The 12,872-nt window shown below is 36.9% G+C and overlaps 1 pseudogene across 1 annotated transcript in view; it reads left to right on the top strand.

Moving 5' to 3' along the window:
• The window catches only part of LOC149554046 (CDT1-like protein a, chloroplastic), a 50,964-nt pseudogene extending 39,523 nt beyond the window's left edge, over positions 1-11,441 (top strand). The window contains exons 3-7 of the transcript XR_016353434.1: positions 7,386-7,635; positions 7,738-8,122; positions 10,813-11,014; positions 11,102-11,192; positions 11,286-11,441. The product of XR_016353434.1 is annotated as a CDT1-like protein a, chloroplastic (transcript). The remainder of the gene's footprint in view (positions 1-7,385; positions 7,636-7,737; positions 8,123-10,812; positions 11,015-11,101; positions 11,193-11,285) is intronic.
• The last annotated feature ends 1,431 nt before the right edge of the window (positions 11,442-12,872 follow it).

The raw sequence follows: 12,872 nt of genomic DNA, 5'->3' as shown, positions 1-12,872 counted from the left end.
CTGCGTGCGTAGGAAATAAGGAAAGATCAGAAAATTGCAAAGGGAGAGACCACGTGAGGAGCAGCTCCTGTTAAAAGGAAGATGCCAAATGTTTCAAACTCACCAGCAAATATGTTAGAAGTCGTGTAGGAGGAATCCGCAGGCAGAAATGAAAGAAGAGCAGCCCACGAGAAGAGGCAACATTCTTCAAGGAAGCCGCAACTGTAAAAAAAGGGAAAAAGCAAACTAATTTTAAATGGAAGGAAGCGGTATACATCAGGAAGGCCTCTAATTTTGAAGCACACTAACGTCTATTTTGACAAATGCTAGGATTGGTACAATTTTGAGAAGTCTAAGCGAGTAAAAGCTTTTTGTTGTGGAGAGTTCAATGATTGCATCATAAAGGCAGAATCTTGTGGGTGCTCCGATAAAGAAGAGAGAAAAACATGCTCGTTGTCAAGACGCTATTCTTCATGCCCTTGAACTCGAGAAATGACAAGTTGAGAGAAGAAAAGGAGCCACATGTCTTGGAGTGGTTAGCTTAGATGAAAAAGAATGTGGTACTTTAGCTGAGCAATCAAAACATTGTGTTTTTTATCATAACAATGATAAGAGTCAGTATGCTTCTAGTGATTGCATTCGCAGTGATTTTCTGGATGTTGAGAATTCTAGTCTATAAGGTGAGAACACGATTATAGAGTTTGGTTCCAGACAATTGTCCATCGAAAAAGTAAGACAGGGAAATGATATAAATGGAATAGAAAATGAGTTTTATAGGGGATGGCGTCAAAACTCGTTTATCCCACATTCTTTGTGGAGGTGCATTTGAAGTGTTTAAATATTAAACCATGCAGTATGTTAAATGTCTTAAAAGACAAAGTATTTTGGAAGCCGTGGCATGCGAAGGGGCTCACTTGGCCGGCCGGTGAATACGAGAAATTTTTTGTCGGAAAGAAAGGAGAGCTGCCGAAAAGTGTTGCCGAAAAACGTGGTCATAAAAATGTCTCGGAGAAAGTTGGAGAATTCCGGTGGTCACCATGTCACCATCGAAAAACAGAAGGATCTCGCCGCTAGCGACATGGCAACCTCTCGAGAAGTTGAAATTTCGGCTAGCGACCTCCCGGAAAAGAAGAATTCCGGTGAAGTGTAAAATCCGGCGATTAGACTGATGAAAAGGCAATGACGTGCCGAGTAGATATCTCTGATGCACCAGATTGCGACACGTGGCACATCCGACAGATGTCGCTATGTCGCCAAAGAAAAGTTGAAAGGAGGTTAACATAGCGACATGGCGACTCAATAAAAAGTTGACACGTGGCAGTGAGTTGGCAACAAGGTGGACAAGTCAGGAAGTGACACGTGACGAAGGCTTCTGATGTGGTACGCTTACTAAGGTGCTGACGTGGCAGAGTGACACGTATCACAAGGTCGCTATGTCGCTGATGACGTAGCAGAATGCTGACTAGGATAGCGACATAGCGATTGACGACGTAGCATGATGACATGGTGTGCTGACATGGCAGAATAGAGGACGAATCAAATGATGCCATGTGGCGTCCATATGGAAGGGGTGTGATGATGAAGCAGTAGTTACCCAATCACATGTTGACACGTGGCGAGGGTTGGTCAACAGGTTTGACCCGAAGGAGAATGGTGGAAAATTTTAAAAATTTCAAATTTTAATATTTTATTCATTTTTCCTCAAAACTACGTGCAGAACCAAATTTTAAATTAGACTTGAATTTATAATATAGTTCAAACCTTTGAAAAAGTCAAATATTTGTGCAAATGCAACCTTGAAGCCTAGTTCAAATCAAGATTTTGGGAGTTCCCGATAAGCGGATATAGGCTTATTATATATTGTCGGAACCGGGAGAAGACGAACTTTCCGATTATGGAGTTTGTTTTTGTACAGGTGCTCACTAGTTCGAGTTATAGGCAGAAATGTAAATTTTGGGCCTTCTTAGTGAAATGGGCAAAAATTGAAGATGAAGTTACAGGCATGGTAAAAGGTTTGTTGGGTCAATTTTGAGAATATTATGCCTTTTTTGGTATAATTTGGCTCCAATTTTCAGTTATGATGGAGGATTTGATTCACCAGTTGCAAAGAGAGATTAGAGAGATTCTTTTCACTTTTTCAGGAGGTTTTTCAAGTGGACACATGTTAGATGTAGAACAGATCTAGGAATTCCTCCTCTATATCATTCTCTTTCTTTCTCATTGTAAGGGTTCTAGTTTTTGGAGAGAAAAAGACTCATTGATGTGATACCATAGGGGTTCCAATCTTGAGTTTTCTCAGATCTGTGAAACCAATGGTTCCAGTTTTGATGTGTTTTCATTACTGTGACACCACATTTTTTTCAGCAATTTCTCTTGTATGAACAACAGTAGTGAAGATAAATACAGAAAGTTCAGATCTATTAGGTTTTTCTATGTTTTGATTTCATGCATATGAATGTATAATTTCAAAGAAATGAATACAATTGAGCAGAAATCTCTTTAGTTTCATTCTGATTCTCATCTCCCTCCTCTATTATCTGCAATCTTTTGTGTTTAAGAACAAAGAGCTTAAACTCACTTGCAATCTCTTAAGTTTGTATGTCAGGATAAATTTGCTATTGGAACAAAGAGCCAAGTAAATGCTTATTTACCTTGACAAGGTTGTAGGTTTCATCAGGAGGATATTCAGTAAGTAGTGAGATCTTTATGAACATAGATGTCTATTTACAAGGTGAATGGATAGATCAGATATCTGAATATATGAATATGTCTCAGGTATCCATATGTATGTATTTGATTCAAAGAATTGCCTAATGAATTAGGTACTGATCAGTTATAGGATCAATTAGTTCTTACTACTGCATATTTAGGGCTTTGTTGAGATCAACATCATTAATCAATTGCTTTTCCCTTTCATGTTAAAGAGCTAGAACAGAATGCCCTCACTCAACTTATGAATTTCATTATCTTGCATTTAGCTACTGCAGATCTATGTCATTGCATGAGTTAATAGGAGAAATAAGGGTTAAATCTGCTTATTAGATTCAGGAATATGTTTTGCACTGGTACCATATAATTGAATTTGAGGTCCACCCGCCTAGGTTTTGCAGAGGCTGAAGTAGAAGAAGGGTCTAGCCTTATAGTTCGCTTGATGTATGAAATAGCATGTTGAAGATGGGAGTTAGCTGCCTCTAGATGTGTCTTGTTCTCATTGGGGTAATTTGAAACCTGTAGCGTTTCAAATCACCAACACTGACATTGGGAAGAGAGTTGCGAATTGCAAGGTGCGTGAGTAGATTGGACAAGGAATTTAGAAGTTTGATCTGTACAGGCCTGTTGTGAATCAATTATTCATTTCCCAAGTTCATGCGAAATTAATTGATGTCTAGATAGTAATCAGAAATAACAATTGTGCAAACTACTCATTGCAATCAATCATTGTGTTGATATTGTGTTTAGTAGGTAGCACTTTATTGTAAAACCATTAACAGTCTTTGCATTGATATTTGTCTGTTTGGCTTTGCAAACCTGTTTGGAACAAACATTAAACTGAAAAACATATAGCATATCATTCAGCATTATCAATTGGAGCCAACTTGGAATTATTTCAGTAGTGACAGAAATTGCTTGCAAAGTATTTGACAAAATGTCAAATGATTGATTAGTAAGGGAATTGGAGTTGTTTAAGTAGTAGTTGGGTTAGGGTTTTCACAGTTACTGTCAATCGGATGCCTTATCAAACTTTGGGATATATGATTTCAGACCTCTTAGCTGAAAAGCAAGGGGTACAACTAAATTAGTTACAAAAGACATTTTTCAACTTGATTATATTTTATATTCAAAAAATACTAATTGAAGACTAGATACAATCAAAGAGAAGAACAATTGTTATATTCCAAATAAATAGGTCAGGCAACCTAGAATTGTAGAAGACGAGCCAATGATGTTCAATACAGAACTCAAAAGTAAGACAAATGTGGGTAATGTAGCCATCATTGAAATTCCTAGTTGTTGACAGGTGTGAAGAATTCATGATGGAGGATAAATATATTAAGAAGACTAGACTTTGAAAGTAAAAAGGAATCTATTGTGGATAAAGCCCAATATGAATATCTGCCCAAATAGTTTAAGAGTTTGTGTATCTTGGACATCATACCCTTATGAGAGTCATGAGACAACTTGATGTAGTATTGAGGATGTACGTCAATGTGGATGGCTGTCCAATAATTTGGGAGCTTCAAGATGGAATATGAGATTTGGGGAATTCAGCTGAGGAGCTAAACCAATACAAGGGTTATGAGATGAGTTGACAGAGTTCTATTTTATCCAAGAACTCTTTAAAGAGAAGCTTTTGGAGAATACGTGGAGCTCGTTTTCACTTTCAATAAGTACTATATGCTTTAAGAGGGGTTGCTAGAAGATTTACCTTTTGTATCATATTATAAAGGTTGGTTATTTATTGTTAACTACATCTTGCACATTAATTATAAGGAGTTGAACATCTTTGTAATAAACACGTCGACTTTTCTTAATATAATATAATTGCATTGCAGGTTTCAATTTTAGCACCCAGAGAAGAGAAAGAGGAAATGGATATCCATCTTTTAGTGAATCTTCACGGAGTTCTAGTCTGAAGGCTTAGCTGGAAGCTGGGAAAAGTTTGAAAATCTGCTTTCAGAGGCTCTTCTTAGAGAGCATAGGGCAAACAGAGGGTGTTGTCAGAAGAAAGAGCACTATCATTTAGTCCAATGGATTAGCGATTGAAGGTGCCTCCAAACATCCTTGCATTTTTAAATCAATGACAAACAGTTATTCTTTCTAGTTTAACTCTTTTTATTATTTTGAAGTTGGTTTTGATGTTTTTCTCCTAGTGTGTATTATTCTGTTGCTTCATTTGTATCTAATTTTATGCACATAGAAAAACATGGCATAAAACTCCAAAAATTTCATGGCTCATGCATATAAGGAATTTATTTGCTATTGTATGACTAATCAGTGCATGCCAAAGGTAGTTGTTTGGGAAGGAAAGTGTATTGTTGTAGTCGACTTCATTAATCCATTGAAGTTTACAGAACAAACCACTGGGTCTGGATGCACAAGTATCCTTTCCCACCATTATGTGAATTGAAAAAAGAAAATGAGAATGTTTGGTATTTTAATTTTAGGTTGAGATCCCAACTACAAACTTCCCCAATTAATAATACATTATATGTAATTTTAGATTTTCTAATTATGAATGAAAACCATTCAGTGTGCTTGCTCGTTCTTGCCTATCTAACTTGTGTATATGTATTGTAACAAATTATCAAGTGTACATCTCACCTTGGTAGGTTTGCAACCCTGCCTCATTGTTCTTAGTATTCTTGCATGTGATAAGTAGGAGATAATTTCCATAGCAAGTCAAATTGTGATATTGCTATCAGGATTTAACTGTGTGATTTTGAGTCAAACTCATTGACCCATGTTTCATGAGTAGTGATTCAACATGAATCCATCTCTCATGAGAATAAATGGAACACTTAGCACTCATTGGATCTAGGTGATGCTCACAAGGGTGAAGCACCGGGACTTCCCAAGGGGTCACTCATCCGAGTACTACTCCAGCTTGAGCGCGCTTAATTATGGAGTTTCCTCCATGGTTAAACCCAAAGCTTGCAACCCCATTTTCAAAACCTTCACCAAGTGTTGTGCCTTATGAACCATTCATTAGAAAGCCCCTTAAGCTCATCAATTGATAAGTAGGACATAATTTCCACAGCAAGTCAAATTGTGCTATTGCTATTAGGATTTAACTGTGATTTTGAGTCAAAATCATTGACCCATGTTTCATGAGTAGTGATTCAACATGAATCCATCTCTCATGAGAATAAATGGAACACTTAGCACTCATTGGATCTAGGTGATGCTCACTGGGGTGAAGCATCGGGACTTCTTGGTAGGTCACCCATCCCAGTACTACTCCAGCCTAAGCGCACTTAACTACGGAGTTTCCTCCGTGGTTTAACCCAAAGCTTGCAACCCCATTTGCAAAACCTTCACCAAGTTTTGTGCCTTACGAGCCCTTCATTAGAAAGCCCCTTAAGCTCATCAATTGGTAAGTAGGAGATAATTTCCACAAGTCAAATTGTGATATTGCTATCAGGATTTAACTATGTGATTTTGAGTCAAACTCATTGACCCATGTTTCATGAGTAGTGATTCAACACGAATCCATCTCTCATGAGAATAAATGGAACACTTAGCACTCATTGGATCTAGGTGATGCTCACAGGGGTGAAGCACCGACTTCCCGGGAGGTCAGCCATCCCAGTACTACTCCAGCTTGAGCGCACTTAACTACGGAGTTTCCTTCATGGTTAAACCCAAAGCTTGCAACCCCATTTACAAAACCTTCACCAAGTGTTGTGCCTTATAGTTAAGCGCAATCAGGCTGGAGTAATATTGGGATGGGTGACCTCCTGGGAAGTCTTGGTGCTTCACCCTTGCGAGCATCACCTAGATCCAATGAGTGCTAAGTGTTCCATTTATTCTCATGAGAGATGGATTCATGTTGAATCGCTACTCATGAAACATGGATCAATGAGTTTGACTCAAAATCACACAGTTAAATCCTGATAGCGATATCACAATTTGACTTGCTATGGAAATTATCTCCTACTTATCAATTGATGAGTTTAAGGGGCTTTCTAATGAATGGTTCATAAGGCATAACACTTGGTAAAGGTTTTGCACATTGGGTTGCAAGCTTTGGGTTTAACCATAGAGGAAACTCCGCAGTTAAGCATGCTTAGGCTGGAGTAGTATTGGGATGGGTGACCTCCTAGGAAGTCCTGGTGCTTCACCCCTGTGAACATCGCCTAGATCCAATGAGTGCTAAGGGTTCCATTTATTCTCATGAGAGATGGATTCATGTTGAATCAACTCATGAAACATGGGTCAATGAGTTTGACTCAAAATCACATAGTCAAATCCTGATAGCAATATCACAATTCTTGCATGTGTTACTTAAATTAGATGCAAATAATGTTCTAACTTAATTAAAAGTAATGAATTCTATATTTGAATTTTCATTGATGACCTGCAAATATATGGTTATGAATTAGTAAATTATCAAATTTTTTAATGTTTTGCATTTTTTTAAAATGGAAACAAGCTTAGGTGTCTTTTATCAAACCCTCTATAATTTCCTTAAGTTGTAAATGGTTTAACAAGTCACTGGATTAATCTAAGTAATATGACTGATTTATGAATCATATTGAAATGCATGTCACCTCAAGCTATCTTTAATGGATTTATAACAAGTATTGCAATAGCAAAAAGTAGCTTGGTACTGTGAAACACAGGTTTTTTTAAAACTTAGTTCATTGTCAATGGCTCAACTTTTTAACTAACTTTCCCTATTTCAGGCAGTTTACACATGCACATGTGGCACAAATGAAATACATTTTGCCAGATGGGCTGTTGCTTGAGAATACTATGATTCATGATGAGAAAACTCTCTGCATGAAGGCAGACCTAAAAATTTCTCTCTTGCATGATGCATTAAATATTGCCAAGGATAGACAGGTTTTTGCATCTGCCTCTAAAGTTACTACATCAAATATGCGGAAGACATTTCATACAAAGCTGGTGGAATTTGTGCAATCACATCCTGAGGTGACAATAATAATGGAACTTGTGTATTTCTTCTTAGTTTTGTCAAAATTCTTGAAGTTGTACTTTATTCAGGTTATGATTTTCAGTCTTGATTTAATGCAGGGTGATGATGTTCCAGAAGGAATGTTGCCAGAACCTTTCAATAAAAAATATCAGCTGACTCCTGCTTCTAATCATCCTCCAGTGCATGATGAATATGTAGCTTCTTCAGACTTGCCTTCTCTTTTCCCCAAAAGCTTCCAGATGCATTTCTCAAAAAGAATCCTTGCAGAACAAGCATCTCTCAAACTCACCATGTATTCTTGATCAAGATAAAACTTTGAAGCCTTCTGAAATCTCCAAAGCAGGAAAATCAGACGGGTTTAATGCTGCTGTTATCTGCTCTGCCACTTCACATTTTCCTGCAGGGTTTAAGAGTAGTTTTGCAGCCGAATTTCATCAAACTAAAATTTCTGAAATCAGCAATGACTTGAAGAAAGCAAACAAGGTAGATTGTTCCCTGATTTTGAAGTTTCCCATGCCACAGAAAACATTCCTTTTGATCAATCTGAGACTCTTAGGGTGTCTATCACCAATAACTGCTGCAGAATAAAAACGCTGCAGAATAGTCATAGAGTTTGAGAATACAAATTCCACCATATGTAAAGATTGTTTTTCCCCTACAATACCTGGGGTTTCCTCTAATTCCACTCCCTCATCGTTTTCTGTTGTTTCCTGGAATCACAATACAACTGCAATCAAGATCAACCAGAATAGTAGCAATAAGAGTTCCAGCAGTAGAAGGTCTCTCTGTTTTGAGAACTCTAATTGATTTATTACATCAAGTCCCTCCATTTGTAGGTTGCTTTTAATAATCAGATGCTCTATCAACATCTACCTTGCAAGGATCAATGTCACTTTATTCTAGAGATTGGAAACTTGCTGTGAATGTTTGAGAGCAAAACTGTGTTGCTTTTTGTTTTATTTGATGAGTAGTATCTTCATTTGCATGAAATCTACAAATCTTGGGAGTGGGCAAGCCTGAAGTGCAGAGGAAGACTTTTCTTTTTAGTAATGTCCCCCTCAATTTTCTCCAAGCTCAAAGTTTTTGACGGAGGTGGGAAAGAATAGATCAATTTGTTGATTGCAACCATTTTCAAGGACAGTAACATTGATCCTTGCAAGGTAGATGTTGATTAAGCATCTTAGGTTTCAAAGCAACTTGAGAATGGAGGTGTCATTACCTAGGGTTGTGTTCCAAGAATAGAAACGAGAATCGCCCAAGCTTGCACAGACCTGGCAAGTCAGAAGCAAGGCACTCTCACTAAGTCTAGCAGAGACAGTTGACAAGCCTCACCAGACTACTTGTCTTAGTGAGTCTTGAGCCTAAAACTCACTAATTTTTATTTTATTTAAAAGAAAACATACCAAAACTCAATGCTTGTTTGGTTTATGACATGTCTATCTAGGATTCTTAAAGAATATGAAAATGGTGTACACTATTAAGGTCTACATGGTTTTGAAGGTCCTCATTTGGGCTTCATGTGCACTACCTCCAGACCCCTCAAGTGGCACAGTCCCTCTATTCTGTTGGGGCAGACTTCTGTGAGGGGTGCTATACCTCAACCCCATTTTGGTGTTGCCTGAGAACCCCCGTCAGAGTATGACTCTAAGCAAGTGTTAGGCCAATGATGAATCATGATCATAAAAATCTATAAAATACATGTCCCTTGTTGCAAATCTCTTCATATTAGTAGTCAAACCCACAATCAAGGACTATCTTGTTTCATAGATTGGAAAACTTGTTTAATATACAAGGACTGCTAGAGGCAAAGTTGGCATGCTACAATCCTTGTCTTGCTAATACAAGTTAAGTTAGAGTTGACAAGAAATGTCATTTTTTATAATGCAAAATGAATCAATCGCACCCAACATAGACAACGCATAGGAGAAATTCCATTTCTATTTAATCAATCCTCTTTGTTAATGAGATGCAGCCTTGAAGGTTAAAAATGTAGTTTGCAAAGTCTCTGAGTACTCCCTGAGTTGCCAAGTACTCTAATCTTTTTGCTGGGCGAGTACCCACAAGAAAACTCCCGTGTTTTTATAAAAAAACCATGGATAACAATGCCGATGCATGTAAGACGCTAGTTAAAATGTGTTTTTCACATGCTGAATTTCTATTAAACCATGCACCATGCACTTTCTCCTTGAAGAAGTCAACTTTTAATTTAATTCATTTTGTAATTGAGTCTTACGAAACAAATATGCTTCTTTAAGAGATTTTAATGTTTAGTTCATTCTATGTTGCCAAGTTTTTGCCGAGATTTTGTCGAGTTTTCTCTGAATTTTTCTCGAATTGATAAAATTTTGGACTTGCCAAGTACTCTCCAAGTCCAGTCTCCAAACTATGTTTATGAATAATAATAATAAATTCCTCACTTGAATATGTACACCAATCATTGAGACAAACAAATATTGCAACTACATTATCATCTAGAACCTATCTTAGATGCTAGCACATTACTTGCCATGATGTTGGGATAAGTAATGCAACCTACTAAGCCATAGACATCTAATCTTAGTTTTGATATATGTTTGGATGCCGTGGATTTCACATTTTATGAATTTTGTATACATATCTATGCTATTTCCTTCTGCTGAAAGTTGTGTTTATAGTTATTTAATCAATGTATACTTGTGTATGTGATCAAGGTAGCTTCTATTTGATGACAATATTGTGTCTTTAAGGTTTATTTATTAAAGGTGTATGAAGCAGGTTTTAAATACTTAAAAGCTCTAGATTTCTTGGGTTTTTTAATTTGCCGAGTCTGGGCACCAAGTCATAGTCTTGTAACACTGATTCAGAGGGACTTCATGTATTGAACCAATCGGAGTGAGAAATTCTACAGACACTTTGCCAAAAATTGGTGCATGAGGACAGTATTATACCTTTTTATGTGTTTGTTGACATGATTAATGTGCATTTTGTGTTTGCGAGTGGTTACCAACTTTGCTCCAATTATATAAACCTTAATTTTATGAACTTGAAAGACATTTTGGTCATATTTTGAGTTATTACATATTCAGCTGTTCTGCTGACGTCTGTTTTGGCTATGTGTACCCTCTAATCAGTTGCCTAATTTTTTTTGTCCGATCCTGTTTCACGATAACAATTGAAGCTTTATATATTTGCAGGTCCATGAGAGAGAAGTAAACAATCTAGAGGGTAGGTTGGGTGGATCAGCTGCTAAGAGGCGTCAGCAGCAGATTCTTGCATGCTTGCCCAAACTCTTTAACATGATATGTGATATATTTCATTCAAGCAAGCGCTCGGTCCTCACACAGGAAGAACTTATTCACAAAATAATATCAAATCATTGTGATGTTACTGATAGAAGTGAGTGGTCTTTTTCTTAAATTTTGCTCTTATGCTGCAAGGAATCTAATGCATACTGTGTCTCATTTCATGTTTTAAATTCCTTAGGTGAAGTTGAGGAGCCGCTGCTGCTCCTTAAAAAATTGGTTCCTGAATGGATTTCTGGAAGGACAGCTGCTAGTGGTGATTTTCTTTATAGGTAAGCTCTTTTGTGAAATGAAATACAGATTTTTTTTTTCTGTATTTGTGTATGTGGACGGTGTTTTGATACGACTTTTTTGGTTGTCTGCAGCATAAAAAGTAATATAGATTCACGGACCATTCTTTCAAAAATTGTGTTGTCTACGTATGATGAAAAGCAAGCTCAAAAGGCTCATATGGATGAATAAGTAAACCCACATAAAATACGGCTTTATTGGAACATTGATTTATTGATTTTCCAGCTACCGGTGGATTTTTGGCAGTAAATCAATCTTCTAAGTTATAGATGCTGCCGTGAATTCAAAAAGTATATCCAAAATTATTCAACAAAATGCTTTATTTGTAATCAATAGAATATTGTTACCATGATTTATAACAAACATACAGATCAGTTCCAATAAAAAGATAGGATAAGTAAAACCCAAATGGCTGTAGTTCATTATGAGCTCAATTTGTTTGATAATTTGAACACAGGTGAAAAACAATTCAGATCTAAGAACTTCACTGGGCAAGTGTTTGATGTTCTACTTGTGTTAAATTTAAGATCCAGAAATATATGAGGTTGTAACATATGGGGAAAAAAAACAAAAAAAACAGATAACACAGAAATTATCCGGAAAACCTCTTCTCTCGGGGGGAAATAATCCAGCCCAGAAATCGATGATGCCTTTATTCAGGTTCAATACCAATTACAAAATCTCTCCTTATTGATGTCTCAGCTTGACAGTCAATAAGCCTCTTAATCAACTTGGCAACCAAAATGTTCAATGATTGTACAATTATCATATACAATAAACAACAGAGACCAGCTACAATTAACCAAAATACCCAGATATCTAAGATGATTGCATACAAAACAAAACGCAGAGAATCTCCTTAATTCTGGTCGCACAGAGAGTATACTATAAACTGTCTGCAGTAATAATAATAATAGACGAACCCTCCAGTAAATACACGCTGCTGAATGAATGCCACAAACTCAAAAGTAGAACATAAAACTCCACACGAGAATGAGAATACACACAAATAATCTTGACATACAAAAGGCAAGTCTATCGCACACGATATGTCTTTTTGCCAGTTGCACAAAATTCCCAATCGTTGCATGGAAAGAGCGAAGAGAGCATCTGTTGTGCGTTACAAAAATTACACGTTATCGTTCATAATGGAGTGACACCTTCAGCAGTCAACATTGATGAAGCAACCATCAACAATAAAATCTGAGGCCTTTATTGTGACAACTGTCAATAAGTTGACGAAGCATAGTGGTGGAGGAGCACCCACATAAAGATCTTTTCTTGGGATGTGCCCAGACCATTATGGGGTACGTTTTTCTATTCTGTAACAATCTAGAACATTCTGTAAGCTGTTTTGGCAAGATCTAGAATATTCTGTAAGTCATTTTGGCAAGAGATCTCTTTGGGTTGGTTTTCCTATTTTGTAATAATCTAAATGTTTCGTAGACCATCTTAGCAAGTATAAATAGAGTTTTTAGGTTTAGGTTTAGTCAAGTTTTTAGATAAGAAGTTACGGGGAGAAGAAATCTTTAGGAGAGCAAGTGTATACACTGTTCAGTTGATAAATCAATTAGAAGAATATTGTTATCTATCGCTTTTTGGTGTTGGTTTTTTTTGTTTTTACTTCCGTTGAGTTTATCTCTGCATCATTTTCACATAAA

Source organism: Cupressus sempervirens, chromosome 6 (genome assembly GCF_028749045.1).
Source record: "Cupressus sempervirens isolate cs-2001-9-10 chromosome 6, ASM2874904v1, whole genome shotgun sequence".
Classification (NCBI taxonomy): Eukaryota; Viridiplantae; Streptophyta; class Pinopsida; order Cupressales; family Cupressaceae; genus Cupressus; species Cupressus sempervirens.
Note: the sequence above shows the minus strand (reverse complement) of the source record. Positions and strands in the feature narration are given on the sequence as shown.